General features: G+C 36.4%; 1 protein-coding gene across 5 annotated transcripts in view; it reads left to right on the top strand.

Moving 5' to 3' along the window:
• The window catches only part of LOC117430689 (protocadherin-11 X-linked-like), a 256,376-nt gene that overhangs the window by 188,373 nt on the left and 47,905 nt on the right, over nucleotides 1-20,098 (top strand). The gene's annotated exons all lie outside the window — the stretch shown is intronic.

The following is a 20,098-nucleotide window of genomic DNA, read 5'->3' as shown; positions in this document are numbered from 1 at the left end:
AGAACTTGTAATTGAGATGTTTCCTGTCTAGCGCTGGGAAAGATTTTGATACAAATTGACTGAAGCATTTAAGAATGTGCACATTACTGAACCTGCCCCTTGAAACCAAAAACTGGTTTCCAATATCAAACTGGGACTGCCTTACATCGATGCTGTCTTCAGTCTGCGACCCAATCAGCTGCTTATACATAAAGGCCAACGATTGCTTACAATACCTTCACTATTTCTCTGACAGTGGAGAAAAGATTTGTATAGGACTCTCATTAGATAACTTACTAATGATATGGACACATGGAGTTCTTTTTTTGCATGGCAACACGTTCAAAAGCCATACTATATGTTCACCAGACTTTAGCAGTGAAGATCCCATTTGTAACATAACCTTATGCAACCTTGTACTGTAATTAAAGGCAATACCAAGCAATCCTTTATTAGCAAAATGTAACAACTTTCTACTGGCGAAAGCCTTGCAATGTCCCTGTGGAATTCTGATTCATGTATGTATGTATGTATGTATTATTATACAAAGATTATATAATGGGAGATGAAGATGGTAGCCTATTGTACATTTACTACCAGAAATTTTTTAATTAATTTTTTTGGTAGCCAAAGAAGGCAAACTGCACTTGCGGTTCTTCAAAGCTGCCTAAAATGCTTTTGTAAACCCAGCTTAAGAAAGTTGAATGATATCAGTCGTCGCGCAAGGCCATATTGGAAGACTGACAGAAATATTTAAATATAAAAAAAGAAAACTACATATAAACCCAATTTACTCAAAAGGTAGTACCAAAATAGCATGTAAACCAAGCCTTTGAGTATCGTAATCTGAAGTCTTTCTGTCCGTTTGCCTATCTGTGTCACATTTCCAGGTTATTCACAGCCGTGGCTGGGGATTTTGTTTTGTTCAGTCAAGGACTATCTGAATGTTTTTAAGCACCACTATTATGTGCACAAACAAACAGCATGGTTGCAGGGGAAATTGTAGACCCACATAAATGTCTGGAACCTGCAAAGCAGTAAAATGAGTTTGGAACCAGTGGTTCTGTTGATAAAAGGCAATAGAAATATTAAAGCAGTTGCAATTAGGGCCCTATTCACACAGCTCAAGAATAGTTTTCAAAATAATATGTAGCAATACAAAATACAGGTACTGTATAGTATGGTGACAGTCTAGAGTTTGAAAATGATAAAAATGGCAATGTTTGCTCTTACACAACTTTGTGAACTTTTTGCAGGAAGAAGTTTTTTAAGAAAAACACATTTCAAGCACCTTAGTACTACACTGAATGTTTAAACATTCATTAATACAGCCCTTGTTGTTACATAACTTTGTGGCTCCAAATTAATATTGTATTTACAGACCACATTTTCAGTCTGGCTGGTACACAAAGTGAGTAGGGGCTAAAGTCGGAAATGTATGTGGAATTGATTATAGCGTAGCTGACTGTTTGGCTGCCTGCTTGCTTGATTTGTGACTGTCAGACTAAACTATAAGCTGTGCTGTTAAGGTGTTTGGACACAGATGGCTTTCATAACAACGGTTTACTAACAGAAACATTTTGGTGAGAGCTAAGTCCTTGGCTGGGATGCAAACATTGAACAAGCTTGAGTTGACTTTTGTTTTTTTGTTTTTTGGTCAAAATTAAGAAATGTAATACAAAGAAAAACAAATGTCATTTTATTGAATGACATTTTATTGAATTAAATGGCAACTATTTTTGTAACCCAGAAAAATGAGCGACTTATGCGGTTGAATGATTGCGGTGGTCTAAACTACAGCAGTTCTTCTTCAACCAATTTCAAACATCATCAGAAATGGCAGCTGTCAGCCTCTCCTTGGAAATGGTCCAAGAACGACCGAATAGCAAGGAGCATGTCTGAGGTCAATCAAAGCATTGTAGGAAAGCTGTAGAAACATAAACTGTTCGACTGCTAAATTCACAAAACATTTAAAACAAGGAACATGTAAGGAAAAGATTGCTCTTGATTTTGCCTTTAGAAACATAAAGAAAAACATATTTTTGCATATAACCCAAAGCTTGAGTAATTAACAAGGTTATTGAGCAAGTCGGTTCTTTTTCAGCAAGTTTCCATCATTTGTATTTCCACATTGTTGTTCTGAAGCAGGTGTGAGTGCCCAAACACCATAAACTCTGCATAAGAAATTAGGGGGCAATTTGTTTTCATCAAGCATGTTTGGGGCTTTTCAATAGTAAGCAATTCTATCAATTCAGCTGCAGACAAAGGCATTATTTCTACTCCCAGATAAAAATAGTTTTCATTTTCTCACACCTCTGTGCACACATCCAATCAATTTAAACCATGCATGGAACTGAGAGATAAAGAAAGTTTATCATAGTGGTAACACTGGGCAGTGTAGAATAGCGGGACACATTTTAATAATTTAAATGGTTTTGTTTCCCCATCTTTTCTTGGCAATTGCTTCTACCTCCTAACTGCAGTGCTAATTTGGCCTAAACAACACTGGTGTTGCATTAGAAATGCCACACTGAAAAATTGTAACAAAACCAGGCTATCCAGTGTAATTTCCAATCCAGCAGAAAGAGAAAACTGACACATTTTTTTTCTTGTGCAATGGAAAGTTTCCAGATTCTGAAGACATTGACTCTGAACTTGGAGAAATAGCTGACTTGACATGACACATGCATTAATGACAAAATTGATTCCATGCAGAACAAAAAGGTTGCAAAAAGTGTAAACGGTCAGATTTAAATTTAAAATAAAACATGATATGGGACACAACAGTTTGATTAAGAATTGACAATCGTGATATGTTTGTAGTTCATCAATAGTCTTGTTGGGAATACCTTTGATGTCAGTTAAAGAAACACACATCAGTCACATTTAACTGTTAACCTCCCCCCCCCCCCAGCATCTTTCTTTTAACAAACTAGCCCTTTTTCTCCTACCATAACGGTAAAGTTATTTGTCAACATGTATCAGGAGGGAAATATTATATACTTGTGTCTATCATGTACAAATAAAGAAGAACAACAATGGAATGCAGTGCTTAGAGGTTTTATATTCAACGTTGTAAGGAAGCGAGTAGTCTGAATTTTTTGCCAGGGGCAGGGTCACTTTGAAATTGCAACTAACTTATACTTATTATTTACATATGGATTAGTAACTGTGAAAGCAACACAGCTCGCTTCCAACTAAATTAAATAATACATATATTTAATAGCTTAACTCCAGTGTGTATGTGTGTGTTTTTAATGCTTTGGGACACCATTTTTTTCATGCATTGCTCAATGAAAAGCTTTTGCTGAGGTAGAAAAAAACGGTACTTTTTACCACAGTGGGCTTTCAGGCAACTTTAGCTTATGAAAACTGCTCTGTATCTGTTGAACGTTGAACCCATACAAGTTACTTACATGGATTTGTCAAGGTAATGGTGCAGGAGAAAAGGTTTCCATTGATCCTTTTAAGCCAATTTACCATGGACCTTTCCATTATTGTATAACATATTTCCAATGCAGTTATCATTGGCCAGCAGTACTGCTTTTGTGTCTTAAAGCTTCTGTGTCCCACAGTCTTGTATAGTGTTAAACTACATTACTAAGTTATTCCTAGGTGATTTTTTTATAGCATAGTATTTACGATGAAGTTTTGTGCACAGACGGATAAACTGTGAGAAAAAAACATGCAGAAATAGGTGTACTAGCTGCTCTGTGTTATTGTTTTCTGTAAAACATTGATATCCTGTCAGTTAACAACAGGCTTAATTCAAAGCTTGTTTTAATGTTGTCTTTATTACGCCGGCCAGAGACCCACACTTAAAACTGCATTGTCATATTTTCTACATTTTCTTTAAATTCTCAAATTAATAATCTATACCTGGGTTGTAAAAAGAGACCTGGGTTGGGTAATTAAAACCCGACTTTTCGGGTACCCATGCCGGCCTCTTATATATATAATTTGTATATATTTGTATAGATGTAGATGCCGGTGCTACACTGATGTCTCATACCTTCAATGTCGGGGTGCTTCGTCTCAGGACAGCCATAGAGGCAAACACATTTGTTTGATATGCTTTGAGGAAGACAGAATTGTCGAAATGCCGATGTAAGCACCGGTGTAAAAGTGCTCAATGTTTCTAGTGTACTTATTGATCTTGACAGGACTAAATAAAATAAACTTTTAATATATTGCTGTGGATACTGATTTTCGAATGGGAGTTGCAGTCCAGTTTTCTCCAATCGTGGATTTCTACTGGAGGAGATTATTATTATTTTATATTTTTTATATATATATATATCTATATATAGGTAGATATTGTTAGCAGCTTGTCATAAGAGGCTACGGAGGCTAAGACTATGTGTCATTTTGTAAAAGTAAAAAAAACTTACCTTAAATCATGCTTTCCAAGGTCTACTGTATTGCAATTGGCTAAAATGTAGCCTCAGAATGGATGGGATTCTGTCTGTCAAGTGTTACTGTATTTGTACTGCCTACATGATGCAAGCTTGTGGCCTCTACCACTCATAATTAGATTTCATCTTGACGTGTCTGTTGACAGGCAGGTTATGGGTCACGTGTGGCTAGTCCCTTAAGTTTCGATTTCCATACACAGTACATTGTAGAATTTTTTAATTCATACACCATTTTCCTTGCTTTCAATTGAGGAAACAATAAGAATATAAAATGGACCTTCTTCAACAGGGAAGACCAAAACAAAATTGCCTTTTTAATTGCTCATGATACGAAAGAATTTAATGGTTGAGTATTCCAAATATTCTTTCTACAAATGACATCACTCAGGATTCATCAATCAAGTAAGTTCACAATGTTTTTGTTATATTCAGTTGCTTGCCTATACTACATTACTGCATTACATTTCTTATTAAATTACAAAGTACCTTTTGAAACATGCAATGTTTTATTATGTATAATAAAAAATATATGTGTATGGTTGGTCACTGCCTTTTAAAATCAGATTGACATCCTTTTCCAACTGGATGGTTATGTTGTTGACAGCTACAAAGATACAGATGGACTGTTGCAACCCCTACCTCCATTCAGAGTTCACAATGTATATCCCCTTCTCTTAGTCCTCAGAGGCGTAACATGATCTGCCTCTTCCAAAGAATGCAACAATCATGTTTTTGAACAGTAAGGGAAAATATATACATCATTGTTTGTGTCAATTGTAGGTTTCCTCAGCCTTTAAATTACGTACTTCAGATAGACTTCATTTGAGTTGCAGCTTCTTCCCATTGTGATACTTAATGTCAGGTCACTAGCACATAGGGCAGCAGTGTGGAGTAGTGGTTAGGGCTCTGGACTCTTGACTGTAGGGTCGTGGGTTCAATCCCCGGTTGGGGACACTGTTGCTGTACTCTTGAGCAAGGTACTTTACCTAGATTGCTCCAGTAAAAACCCAACTGTATAATGGGCAATTGCATGTAAAAATAATGTAATTGGATGTAAAAATAATGTGATATCTTGTAACAATTGTAAGTTGCCCTGGATAAGGGCGTCTGCTAAGAAATAAATAAATAACATAAAAAAGGTCTGCAGTGATAAGGGAATTAAATACATATGACCATTCATTGTTTAGCAGAGTACATGCAATTGCTCCTAATCCCTAATTAGCTAGCTAGATTAAAAATATTAAATACAAATTAATTAATGCAACACTTACCAGATGAGACTCCCTTTGTCCCAAAGCTTTTTTTTCATGCTTGTAATTAACGTGGAGATCTAGCTGTTGCTACTTTAATGGCCTGTTTAGATATGAAGGAAAACAAATCCTTTGCATGACCCAAGACAAGGGGCTGTATGTAAGCAAAAATAATGCATGACTTTGGGTTTACTGTAGGCCATCGTCATGCCAGAGTGGGTGCTAGCATCATGCAAGTTACCCGACCACCAACCATGTTTTCACAGCCCAGTAATGACAAAGGATTTGTACTCCTACATGTTGGCTTGTAACTTGATGGAAATCAGACCGTCAAGGTTGACTGGAATAGCTTACAAAACCCACTGCTGTGCTTTTACAAGCAAATGCAGATCTGAAATTGTGACAGAGAGACAAGGATCAATTATACATCTACAATTTTACAATGTATGGTATATATATATATATATATATATATATATATATATATATATATATATATATATATATATATATATATATTAATATTCTCAATCCCCTTGACAAATGTAGAGTTTAATGACTTGGTCTTCCATCTACTGAATTAACAGAGACACAAGCTGAGCTGTTTGATTGATGCTTGCCTGCCAAAAAGGATTTGGGTAGCTTTTTTAAAGCCCAGTTGTACAGCAGGTCAGTATTCTTTCTTAATATGGTTGAATTCAGGTTTGGGGCAGGTCTGTTGAGATTGCCTCGTCCTTTTGTTAGATTACCGGTTTTAACAAGCTTACTTTAAGAAGCATGCCTTAAGGCTCCAACTTTTTCAGAAAGTGATATATATATATATATATATATATATATATATATATATATATATATATATATGATTTGGCAAACAAACAAAAAAAAAGCTGTGGGCTGTGACGGATAACAAGATGAGCTTTGTGAAGCTGTACAAAACTAGTGATATTTAAGATATTTAATTTGAATTTAAGTGGATTCATTTTAGGATCCCATTGACAACATTAACTAATATAGATTTCATTTATCCACAATAACATAATGTCAGCTATACTTTTCACTGTGTTCATTCTTGAATGGCTGGCTGGAGTGAATCCTAAGGGTGTATTCCAGATATGGCAACTTTATTAGGCCAGCATTTCTAAAGTGGGCATCTAAAGTAAAAAAAGCTTACCTTACATCATGCTTTCCAAGGTCTACTGTATTGCTATTGGCTAAAATGTAGCCTCAGAATGGATGGGATTCTGTCTGTCAAGTGTTACTGTATTTGTACTGGCTACATGATGCAAGCTTGTGGCCTCTACCACTCATAATTAGATTTCATCTTGACGTGTCTGTTGACAGGCAGGTTATGGGTCACGTGTGGCTAGTCCCTTAAGTTTTGATTTCCATACACAGTACATTGTAGAATTTTTTAATTCATACACCATTTTCCTTGCTTTCAATTGAGGAAACAATAAGAATATAAAATAACAGTGAACGTCATCGAAAGCCTAAATTGGACCTTCTTCAACAGGCTGGGGTGAATCCTAAGGGTGTATTCCAGATATGGCAACTTTATTAGGCCAGCATTTCTAAAGTGGGCATTTGGCTTATTGTACATATTGAGCTCTTTTGGAATGAGTGTTGTTGCTTATAAATATGTGACACAGGATTCCTTGATTGTCCCAGTTCCAGTTTCAGTCTGTGGTAGAAATGTCTGACTGACTAACAGCTAGCTGTCTTAAACATACATCTTTTAGCCATTTCACTGCTAGCAAACAGTGACTGTTTTAGGCTTCATACCATGTAAAAGATGGTTCAAATAACTAAAATAGTTATGTGCGTTCCCTAGCCTCATGGTGTGTCTAAGTTCTTATTACAGAGTTCCTAATAAAATGTCTACACCCTGGAAATCAGTTACATTTAGAGATTCTTCATGTGCCCACAAAGAGGCACTTTGCGATGGTATTGGATGAATGATATAATGACTAAAATGCCTTGACTTGGCGCTTGCTAAGTCTTTTCTCTCTGATCTGCTTTGGTTTGCACCGTGACTGGATTTGCATTCAGGTAAGAGACAGATCTGAGTAAAGAGCATTCTCTGCTAGTAAAATGTTTAAAGAAGACATCTATTTGGGTTCATCAATTTGAAATTGGTCTGAGCTGCCAATTTTTCTTGTGCTTTTTTTAAAAAATCCGGGATTAAATGCATTAGCAGAATCCTCTATCTGTCAAGAGCAGAAATCATGTGGAAACAAAACTGTTGTGCCTTGAAGAGATGTTGGCTTTGCTTTGAACTTCGCAATTTAAAAGAGAAAGGGGAAAACATGTTTCTATAGGCAGTGCACACAGACTCAATTGCAATCGGAAAATTGTCAGCTGTAAGGGAATGAAAAGTAGACAGTTTTCAAATCTGAAAATCTCATTGATGAATAGATCATTTGTGGCCCACCTAATGATAATCAGAAGAACACTGATATAATATTCTAATGAAGTATGTCATCTTGTCCTGTGTGACTGTTCTATACTGTGCTCTGAGATAAAACTCAGACTTACAGTGATTTCCGGAGGGGCCTGAACATCAATCCAAATATCCATATTTGGAATGCATCCTTCTGAAATGTCATATTACAGTACTTGGTAAAATTGTGATCATTTCAAGGTGTTAACAGTTAACAGGCACTACATCCTCAACTTACGCTAGTCTGTTTGAGGCATTGGAATGGTCTTGATCCACAGGGGACCTACAACATTTTGTAGACTTCATACCCAAGTCATCCCATTATAGCCTCAGCTCTGCCTCGTCTGATTTTTGGATTTTTCACTCTTTACTTTGCCATGCTAAACCCTCTAGCAAATGTTTGACCTTCCATTATCTGTTCCCCACTCCTGTTGTGCAAATTGGTACTGAATCCTTTGGGCATTAACACCTGATGGGGTCGCTCACTGTAACATCAGCAATACATTGAAGAAATGATTAAGGAAAGAATTACAATCAAGTCCAAAGTGGAAGCTTTGTGGATGACACGCACGTCTTAATGAAAAAAAAGTACCAGTTTCTGCAAAGCGTGGAAAGTACTTAATTTTTCATATAACAAATATAACACTGAAACATATCAAAGTGTCCTGTTCTGGAGTTCAGATGGATGTATTGTTACATAAGAGTTTTATTTTTTGCAACAATATGGACATTTCTGTGCCTTAAAGAATGTTTGTTTAAAGTATTTTTCATTAATAAAATACACATTGTATATTCATGAAAAATATTCTAGACTGTCCTTTTAACAATCTAAAACAGTTCTATTAATATCAAAATTAATTTTATTCATAAAAAATCAAACCCAACAAAGTTAAAGAGTTGTGATTGAGACCATGATTTGGAACTGTTGATCTGTCTTTATGATTTTAGAAATTAAAGGTTTTGCTTGTTATTTGCAGTGTCTGTGAACCTTTTTGGTTTATAGGCTTGTGTTAAAACATAAGTAGCTGTTAACTTTAGTGTCCTGCACTGGTGTTCAAGAAACCAATCAAAGCTTACAACAGTTTCATGGATATTACATATTATTTAATCCAGTACTGTGTGGTGTGTCCAATCATGGTCCTGGAGGGCCATTCCATTCTAGGTTTAACAGGTAAAATTACATCATGAACTACTCCAGGGTCTGGATGGAGTTTTAATTGGTTCAATTAAACAATTTAGAACAAGTTCGGAACAAAGACCAGCAGTGGAAAAGCCAACTTTGGCCACCTCTGGTTTAGAGCAATATGATGTCATCACTGACTTTTCTTTCATACTTTTGATGCGCTGTTCAGAGGTTGTATAGCATTGGTACAAAGGCCCAGCTTTAATGTTCAGAAAGACTGCAGTGTTTGATCTGTTTATAACATTAAAACGGGGATTATCGTGTGCAGATTGTATTGAAGTGGTACTGAACTGCAGTTAAAAGTCAATAAACGTAGTGAAAGCTGGGAGAAGTCCAGTTGAAAGGCTTGAAATGTCTTTATCAGAGAGCATTGCTAGCTCAATAATTTGACTGATTAGCAACACTGTGGGTGTGCTTTCATGTCAGCATCTTAGCAATGTTTTTCATCATTCATGATGGAGATAGTTTTGGTCTGTGTAGCAGGGCGGTGGGAAAGAGCACTCTACACAAATAGAAAAGCAGGGCAAAGCCCTGCTGTAAAATGTATTATTTTGTATTTCTTTTGTTTTCTGTTATGCTTTATTTATTATATAATGGATGGTGAAAAGCTGTCCGTTTTTTTTGTTTCGTTTTAGGAAAACCTTGTGCAGAAGGTGACCGTCTCCCGTTAATTAATTGATTTATTTGTTGATAATCGGGAGATGGTCACCAGCACAAAAGCCTGCAGTTTACCTGTCTCTGGGAGGGAGTGTTTTGGAGAGAGACAGAGGAGAGCGAAACTGAAAGTAAAAACGATCAGTGAAGGCAACTGCCCAGCCTGACTTTAGTTATCGATTCAGTGTGGTGGGTGTTCGGTGGAGGAACGTAAGCGAGCGAGAGAGAGCGAGCGAGAGAGAGAGAGAGAGAGAGAGAGAGAGAGAGAGAGAGAGAGAGAGAGAGAGAGAGAGAGCAGAAAACAAAAACGAAACTGCAAGTAGGATCAGTGAAAGCTACTGCTCAGCCTGACCTACTTATTATATTTGTATTTTGTGTTTGTGATTTGTTTTTTTTTCAACCTTTTTATTTCGCTCTGTGAGTAGTGTTTTTCTGTTTGGATATTTTATTTATTTTTGTTGTCTTTTTGTACCGCAGTACCTTGCCTGTGTATAAGTTCCTGCTTCTGGTCTGATGTCACCACTCAGCCACAGTCTGGTATTTGAACAATACATGTTTGAGGACTGGAACACACTGTTACTGGTTTCTGCTTGTTGTCCATTTTAACAACTTTCTAGCAACTTTCCTTTAATAGTCAATTGATCTGAAAAATGGTTTACAGTAAAATGGTTTACATTTACTGGGCATACCCTGATACGTGGAGAGGATTTGAGTCTTCAGAATTGACCATCGAGCACCTTTAAGAGTACCTAAATCATCACACAATTGTAACATTTCTTAACTTGCTATAGGCCTGCACGCCACGGCTTTGAGGAACATAAATGTGTGCTTCTGGACTCTTTACCATAGTACTTAAACTGATCTTGTTCCTTTAGAATGTTGTCATCTGAACTAAATTACAGACCAGGTTAGCAATATTTCTAGAAGGGGAAATCCAAAATTTGCATCCTGTTGTTTAAGTTAAGTGCTACAGCTGTGCAGGCTCTAGGTGCAAGTTAACCATAGCACAGGTGATACATTCAGCAGTATACCTCATAGTTGCTTAAACTGAGGTGTGGCAGGACTGGGGTCCTGCACATGAGAAAGTGTGTTTTGCTATCATTTATTTATGTTAACATAGCATGGGTCTAAAAGCACACCAGTTTTGCATAGTTGTTATGCCATAAGCAGGAACATACAGTGATTGTATCAAGATACTATTTTGTGCGCACAAGATATAAACCTTTTTTTAAATTCACACCATGTCCCTTTAGGGGTTCTGTTGGAATTAGACCACATGTATGATGCTTTTAAGAAGAAAATGGTGCAAGCTGCTCACTGAATCACATCAATCATTTTTGTTCAAACTTTAGATAACATTGCCTCAGTTTCCTAGCTAATATATTGTGTGGGTTGTACAAATTCTGTGTTACAGTACATCTGTATTCTATTCTTGATGAATTAGACTGTAATGAAAATAGTAGGTTACTTTTAATTGAACTTAATAGCTCACTTCATAATACTTTAGTTTAACTACTGCACAATTCAAATGTATTTTTTTTTAAATGTATTCACATCCATGGACATGTTCAAAACAAAAAGCTGGGGAACTGTACTAGCAAGCAGAACTGTGTTTGTCAAATGCAATTTTCCTTGTGATGTATTCCCACTCACTGGAATCAATCAACATTATATCAGAATTCTGGAAGTTGTCCAACCCAAGGGAATTCTGAGTAAAATAGCATTGAGCTTTGAGGAGCAAACAATTGGACAGCAACAATTTATACCGGCTGTTTTTTCTTGAGGTTTAAATGCTGATAACTCATTTTTTCTGGTGGTTCTGCATTGTGAATTTATATTGCAGGCTAATCCTAAAAAATCTTGTGGTTTGTTTGACTTATTTAACTTATTTATACTCTAGTTTTGAATAGAGACAGCAAAGCTTCATGTGTACTTTTAACTAAACAGCTCTTGTAATGGGCAGTGTTTATGATGCACTGCAGTTATGGGTCCTGTCCCCTTTCGATGAGACAAGGTTAAAAAGCATCTGAAGCTCATTTCATATCCAAGTGACTGTCACCCTGTTTTGAATGTATCATTAGTACTAAAGTATTCTGGTTGCACCTAGTATTCTAGAGTGGTGATCTCTAATTTAGGTATTCCACAATTCATAAATAGCTCTTGATAATACCTGGATAATCTTTGACCTCTGGGTCTCTGCTCCCATGATGACTTACTTAGTGCAATTTTTTTTTATTTTATTTTTTTTAGTTCAAACTGTTTTCTGTTCAATAGGTACCAGATTTGTTTCACAGCCAAAAAGGCAGGCGAATCCTGCCTGAATTGTTTTATGAACTATTAATGTCCTTCAGCCTGAATGGCATCTTTCTTTTTTGAGTATGATTAATGTTTTTGCTAAAACATTTTCAAACACAAATAAAACAAAATATTTACAGCAAATGATTGTGTACATAGAGGTGTTTGAGATACTAAGATGCCAAGCCACTTGAGATGCCAAGCCACTCGGAGACGCTAGTCCCATTGGACAAGTATGTATCTTGCTCTTTGTAGGCAGGAAAACTTGCTCAACTTACAAAAATTGTATTTGTGCTGTAGTTATTTAAATGGGAGCTTACAGACCACAAATTGAAGAAAATAAAAACCCAGGATTTTGTCTTGGGATTCATTTCAGTAATCCAGGGATATACAGTCTAACTTCACTATAACAAATCCTTCTTATAAAGAATCCCATTTTTTAACGATCCAAGTAACAAGAACAGTTTTTTTAAATGGGAATTAGGCCTATTAGAACAATCAATTTTACCCTGATAAAATGATCTTGGTAGTGACTGACACTGAACTTCTCTCAGTGAAAACAGAGGTAGGCTAATTCGAAGATAACCGATTGTAGTGTGACTCGTGTTTGACGTATGCAACCGTTACCATCTTCACACAAACTGCAACCATGGCAACAAGATTGGAACAGCGTGCATTGAGAAAAGCACGAAAAATATGAAACATATCTACGCTGGATATGTTTTTCGAGAGAAAGGGCACATAACTGCTGTATTCAGCATGTAAGAGTACTTTTTTATTTTTTTCATTTCTTTACTGTTTTCGTTTAAATATACAGTTTAAAAGTTGTGAAGTTGTCTAGAAATAACTACTGTACACTGTATAAAGATGTTCAATCCAATTTGGGAGTCTCTTCATTATTCTGATACAGCAAATTGCCAAACCCTATTATAGTGAACAACCTCATATAATAAACATTTCTCCAGGTCCCAGGGTGTTATGTTATAATGAAGTTAGATTGTATATCTATCACAACCACCAAAAGTAAAATGGTCTTAACACAGGGAGAGGGACATCAGCAAATGGACTCCTGGTTACAAGGTACTGACAGTCAGATCTTTATATGGAACCGGTCACATTTTTTATTTAAATGTTTGTAACAAAATAAATAGGTTTACATTATTTTGGACAACAATTGTTATGTGTATTTACCAGTGATAGTGTTAGTAAGATCAGTATAACTTTCCCATTTGTATATGCAATGAAAGCATGTACTCCCTTTTAAGTTGGAGGATTGTAAATATGGTAATAAGTATATTCCACTATACAAACAGTCTTCATTTTTTTTTATCACATTTAAGACAAAAGCATGTTTCTCACTGTGAAATTCCACTGTCAGTCTGTGACATGAAAACTAAGGTTTATTTTGCCAGGCCTGTCATGCTTTATGTGTAAACAGCTTATCTTTCACTTTATATAGTAAGAAAAGGGGAAGAGCTGACATTTGATTTTTAGCTATAGGCTTGATTTCTCCAGTGAGATTCACAGGCTTGCAAGTAATCCATCTTTTTCTCCTGCGAGTTCTTGCTTTGCATAATGGTATTTCACAAAATGGGATTCATCCAGCTCTGTTTACATTTTGTTAGGGGAAACAGGGACTGCAGGTAGGTGCATATTTTATGAGCAACAGAGATGTGGACATTAGCTAACTCCAGTGGAATTTCTACAGCTATTGGTATGTACTGTTTGTAAGTTGATTAGTGCTGTTTTTTATGCAGTTTTTCAGCTGGGCAACCATGTCGAAAAAACGATATTTGCTTCTCAAATGTAAAGTGCATATCTCCCTATGTTTCGTTATATAGTAGATAGGGGAGGCCTACATATATAAGACTTCTTCTTGTCTTGACTTGCAGATAAAATCCACTGAATCACATTATTCACTCATCCCGTTACTCACCTGAGATTGCACCAATTCTTCAACATCTGATAACAGAGTGGATAAAGAAAGATGCTTACCAGGAAAGTGAAACTGACAGCCTCTATAAGGCTGAGCGCCAGCTCCACAAAGTTAAGTTGCCTCGTCACGTCCCCCCGATTGAATCATTATCTGGCACTGCTCGGCACTAATAAATTGCCAGATTGATAGGATGGAAATTGTGCTTTGTTTTTTCAGGTTATATTTCAGAAAAAAAGCGTGACCAATTCACCCATAAGTTTCCACACACATACATACAAACACACTTGCTTAGTAAACGCTTCAGGAGGTATACTGTCAAGAATGGTAAGGTGGTTCTCATTCTGTTGATATATTTTCTTTGTTATTGTGGAATAGTTTGGGCAGTATTTCAGCTTGGCCCTGTATTGTCCACTATCAGTCCTACTAGGTTTGAAATCTGGCCTTTACACCTTAAAACTAAAGGTTTGCATTTGGACTATTAGTACTGGTGTTGATCTTTATGTAGCGTGTTATAAGAGATGAGAGAGAGAGAGAGAAATGTGGGTGAGACATGTAGAAAGGAAACAGATGCATTAACCTGTTTTAACCTGTTGATTTATTCCACAATAAGGGCTGTGTGGTCCAGTGGTTAAAAAAAGGGCTTGTAACCAGGAGGTCTCCGGTTCAAATCCCACCTCAGCCACTGACTCACTGTGTGACCCTGAGCAAGTCACTTAACCTCCTTGTGCTCCGTCTTTCGGGTGAGACGGCTGATGCATAGTTCACACACCCTAGTCTCTGTAAGTCGCCTTGGATAATGGCGTCTGCTAAATATACAGATAATAAGGGTCTTTGTTTTATGTATTTATGTTTTATTGATATATATATTTACAGATGTTACAGTAGTAAATGATAAATGTGAAATTTGAATAAATGGTAATGAATTAAACATATATATATATATATATATAAAAACTAATACAAATAAATCCACGTTTGCATCTGCTGTGTGAAACTCTACTCTCTGATTTCTGCACGTGCATTTTTCATATCAAATACGTTATGTCATCATTACCACAGGTTATGTTTCTCGTCAAGACACCCTGGGCAAGAGTAAAACAGACTTCACAAGTTTTTTATATTTTTAAACATCGATAAAACCAGCTAAATCCGACACCGCTCCATTGACTCTCAATAGAAAAACTGCAGAACTGTCATTATATCCCCTTAACCCTTTGTGTGGAGCGTGACGAAAGTCCCCATAGAAAATCGGAGGAGTTGAGTATCTTGGTGTAATGCAGTATCTTTGGCTACGCTGACCCAAATCACATGACAGGAGTTGTGGCTCTGCGCTGAATAGCTTACACAAAACTCTTAAGTTGTGGTATTAACATGGGTTTTCACAGGGGAACACTGAAAAATCAAACAATCACATGTATCTAATAATTTAACCAACTCTGGTTAATTTTACAAAACAATATACCCCTTATTTTAACAAAACACAAGTTTCTCTCGCAGTCTGTTATCAAGTACTGAAGTGTTACATTCATAAAGAAGCCTGCTTCAGCTGAACCACAAAAAACAGTGTCATCAACAACACAAGCTTGCTGAAATGAACGATCAGCAATTTCTATACTGTTGCACAGTCCACCATAATTTATATACACAAATTATTATTGTATTATGGTTCTTAAAGTATGTCAACCTAATAACAGGGACAAATTGTCAGGGTAACGAATTGGGGCGGAACAAATTATCGTGCACCCTTAATCCCTACTTATTGTGTGTCAGCAACTAATATACAAGACTTACGTCAGTTTTGGGTAAATAAATAAGTAAAACAAATATATGTTTAAAGGCTAGATCTGAGTTATTTTTAATAGGTTTGTGCTCTATCAAGACTCACAATGGGGGATTGCTGACACTTGCATCATAGAAATCACCATTTCTAAAGTCTTTAATAAAAGATATGCTATTTCTAAAACCTAATGAAATGTCCTGCATACTGAGATTTGGGATGGACAGCTTGCTGCTATATAGTAGGTGTCCAAAATTCATACATACTTGAATAGCGTGGCTTTTGTTCTTCTATTTTTATCATCATTAAGATGAAAAAAAGTGTGGTGACAGGCAGACTGTGAATGACAGCATGCATTAGGGTGTTGATGTGCCACTTTCTGAATGCACCTGGTAGGGAAGCCAAGAGCTGGGGATTGATATTGATAAGTTAAATAAATCATATTGCCAAGGTTTGCCTCCAACATATGGACGAGGCATTGAGAAGCATTTAGCTCCGTCAACGACTTTTATAAGCGTGTCAGAAACGGGCTGCCGCAGACAAATGGAAGTGACACGAACACTTTAAAAAACCCGGGGCCGCAGTGGCAGAATCCTTTTTTTCTTCCTTTGTCCCACTCTTTCACAGTGCCACAACACTGTTGTTTAAATATCTTTCCTGTGCCATCTCTTGTTTATGGTGGTAACAAGTGACAGAGATGTAACAATTAATTAGCCACAGTTGGTGTTTTTTGGCTTAGATATTATAAAATGTTAACCTCTTCCATATCGAGATGCTTTTTAACAAAGTTTTGGTTTTCAAATTTATAAGGAAACTTCTGGAAGGCGACTTCCAATTACAGACAAATACTAGTAATTATAGCCATAACGGTTTATTTACAGCCAGCAAATGTATCACACTTAAATCAGATAGTTGAAGTAGACAAACACATAGAAATGTGGCTTGCACTTACTCACTGTGTTGGACAAGTAAAATCATAGTGTTTCAATATTTTTAAATGTTCACTTTATTATAGTTATGGTTAACTCATCTTTGTCGTTTCATGCTTGGCTTTTAAAATGTCAGATTTCATACATGCTGCCAAAATACTAATAAATTATAATCATAAATAAGCAACATTTTTAAACTTAAGAAGAAAAACATTTGTCTAATGCCTTTATCAAAGTGTTTTCAATTTTGCTTACACTGTCTTTTTATGCAAAAAAAAATATTCGAGAAACAGCACCTGGCTTACAGCTTGTACTAACTGTACTATTCTAGCAGCATTTACATTCCATATATAGTGTCTATTTAATAACTTCTTAATGGGTTTCATTTTTTATACTTGCAGAAAAACTATGAATTTCTCCATCCTTGGATTAGACTTTACATGTACAATTACATGTAGATAACTGACTTTATCTTTTGATAATACCTTCACCTTTGTTTTTGGACACCTAACTGTCACGGCAGTCTGTTTTCTAGCAGGTAATGACCACTGCACCACACATTATCAATACTTAATAAAAAAAACCCCATCTGTATAGAATGGCAACCCCTGTCTATACAATATAGACAATATCTGTGTTTGAGTGTTTCTATAATGCAATGTTAGTGTTACATGTGCACTAATAATATTAGTTGGTGATGTGGTTGGTAGTTGCTTATGTATCACACATACTGCATCTAACTCTTTTCAAAGGGTTGAAACAATATATTTGAGATTAAATAAGGGTTATTCTCACACTAGCTTACTATCTGTTCCATCCTATATCATATAATATCAGTCTCTAGCACAGCTAAAAACGGTCCTTGAGTCACGAAGATGGTAGCAGTCAGAACATTGTATCCTGTTAATACAATAACATTTCAGTTATTCAATTACTTTGTTGTCACCAGTGTATGTTTACACAATATATATATATATATATATATATATATATATATATATATATATATATATACAGACGTGCTCAAATTTGTTGGTACCCTTACAGCTCATTGAAATAATGCTTCATTCCTCCTGAAAAGTGATGAAATTAAAAGCTATTTTATCATGTATACTTGCATGCCTTTGGTATGTCATAGAATAAAGCAAAGAAGCTGTGAAAAGAGATGAATTATTGCTTATTCTACAAAGATATTCTAAAATGGCCTGGACACAATTGTTGGTACCCCTTAGAAAAGATAATAAATAATTGGATTATAGTGATATTTCAAACTAATTAGTTTCTTTAATTAGTATCACACATGTCTCCAATCTTGTAATCAGTCATTCAGCCTATTTAAATGGAGAAAAGTAGTCACTGTGCTGTTTGGTATCATTGTGTGCACCACACTGAACATGGACCAGAGAAAGCAAAGGAGAGAGTTGTCTGAGGAGATCAGAAAGAAAATAATAGACAAGCATGGTAAAGGTAAAGGCTACAAGACCATCTCCAAGCAGCTTGATGTTCCTGTGACAACAGTTGCAAATATTATTAAGAAGTTTAAGGTCCATGGAACTGTAGCCAACCTCCCTGGGCGCGGCCGCAAGAGGAAAATCGACCCCAGAGTGAACAGAAGGATAGTGCGAATGGTAGAAAAAGAACCAAGGATAACTGCCAAAGAGATACAAGCTGAACTCCAAGGTGAAGGTACGTCAGTTTCTGATCGCACCATCCGTCACTTTTTGAGCGAAAGTGGGCTCCATGGAAGAAGACCCAGGAGGACTCCACTTTTGACAGAAAAACATAAAAAAGCCAGACTGGAATTTGCTAAAATGCATATTGACAAGCCACAATCCTTCTGGGAGAATGTCCTTTGGACAGATGAGTCAAAACTGGAGCTTTTTGGCAAGTCACATCAGCTCTATGTTCACAGACAAAAAAATGAAGCTTTCAAAGAAAAGAACACCATACCTACAGTGAAACATGGAGGAGGCTCGGTTATGTTTTGGGGCTGCTTTGCTGCGCCTGGCACAGGGTGCCTTGAATCTGTGCAGGGCACAATGAAATCTCAAGACTATCAAGGCATTCTGGAGCGAAACGTACTGCCCAGTGTCAGAAAGCTCTGTCTCAGTCGCAGGTCATGGGTCCTCCAACAGGATAATGACCCAAAACACACAGCTAAAAGCACCAAAGAATGGATAAGAACAAAACATTGGACTATTCTGAAGTGGCCTTCTATGAGTCCTGATCTGAATCCTATCGAACATCTATGGAAAGAGCTGAAACTTGCAGTCTGGAGAAGGCACCCATCAAACCTGAGACAGCTGGAGCAGTTTGCTCATGAAGAGTGGGCCAAACTACCTGGTAACAGGTGCAGAAGTCTCATTGAGAGCTACAGAAAACGTTTGATTGCAGTGATTGCCTCTAAAGGTTGTGCAACAAAATATTAGGTTAGCGGTCCCATCATTTTTGTCCATGCCATTTTCATTTGTTTTCTTATTTACAATATTATGTTGAATAAAAAATCAAAAGCAAAGTCTGATTTCTATTAAATATGGAATAAACAATGGTGGATGCCAATTACTTTTGTCAGTTTCAAGTTATTTCAGAGAAAATTGTGCATTCTCCGTTTTTTGTGGAGGGGTACCAACAAATTTGAGCACGTCTGTATATATATATATATATATATATATATATATATATATATATATATATATAGGCACAGCATATCCACTGAAAAAAAAAGATTGTTGGCTTTCCATTCTCTTTACTGTAATACTATTGCATGAAGGCATGTCAGTTTTTCAAGCTCTATATGTTTTAATTTGTTTGCATCAATAAGCGTACATTGAAGTCGAGCACAGCTGGACAGGAGCATTATATTCTTGAAAGTAGCCATCAGGGAATAAGTGCAGCATTGCTGGGTGGACTTGATCCGCATTGATGCTAAAGCAAGCGCAGCGCACCAGGGGGATGCCAAATCCGATCAGAAACCGTCTCCTTTTAAAAAATATTCAAAATATCTGAAGAACATGAATGGTATCCCGATATGTTTTCCATTTTCGTGGAAGGCAGTACAACGGGGGATGGGGAGTTTGTTACCTGATATGGAACGACTACTTTCTCACTAAATATCTTGGTATCCCTGAATAGATAATTGTCTTTAAAAATATGCCAACGATTTTAATAAGCAATCTGTCTCACAATTGTAGTGTACTTTAAAATATGATCCATTTAATCCTATGCTTAATGACTCAGTGG

This window comes from Acipenser ruthenus, chromosome 26 (assembly GCF_902713425.1).
Source record: "Acipenser ruthenus chromosome 26, fAciRut3.2 maternal haplotype, whole genome shotgun sequence".
Taxonomy (NCBI): Eukaryota; Metazoa; Chordata; class Actinopteri; order Acipenseriformes; family Acipenseridae; genus Acipenser; species Acipenser ruthenus.
The sequence above is the reverse complement of the archived record's forward strand: the minus strand, read 5'-3'. Positions and strand labels throughout refer to the sequence as shown.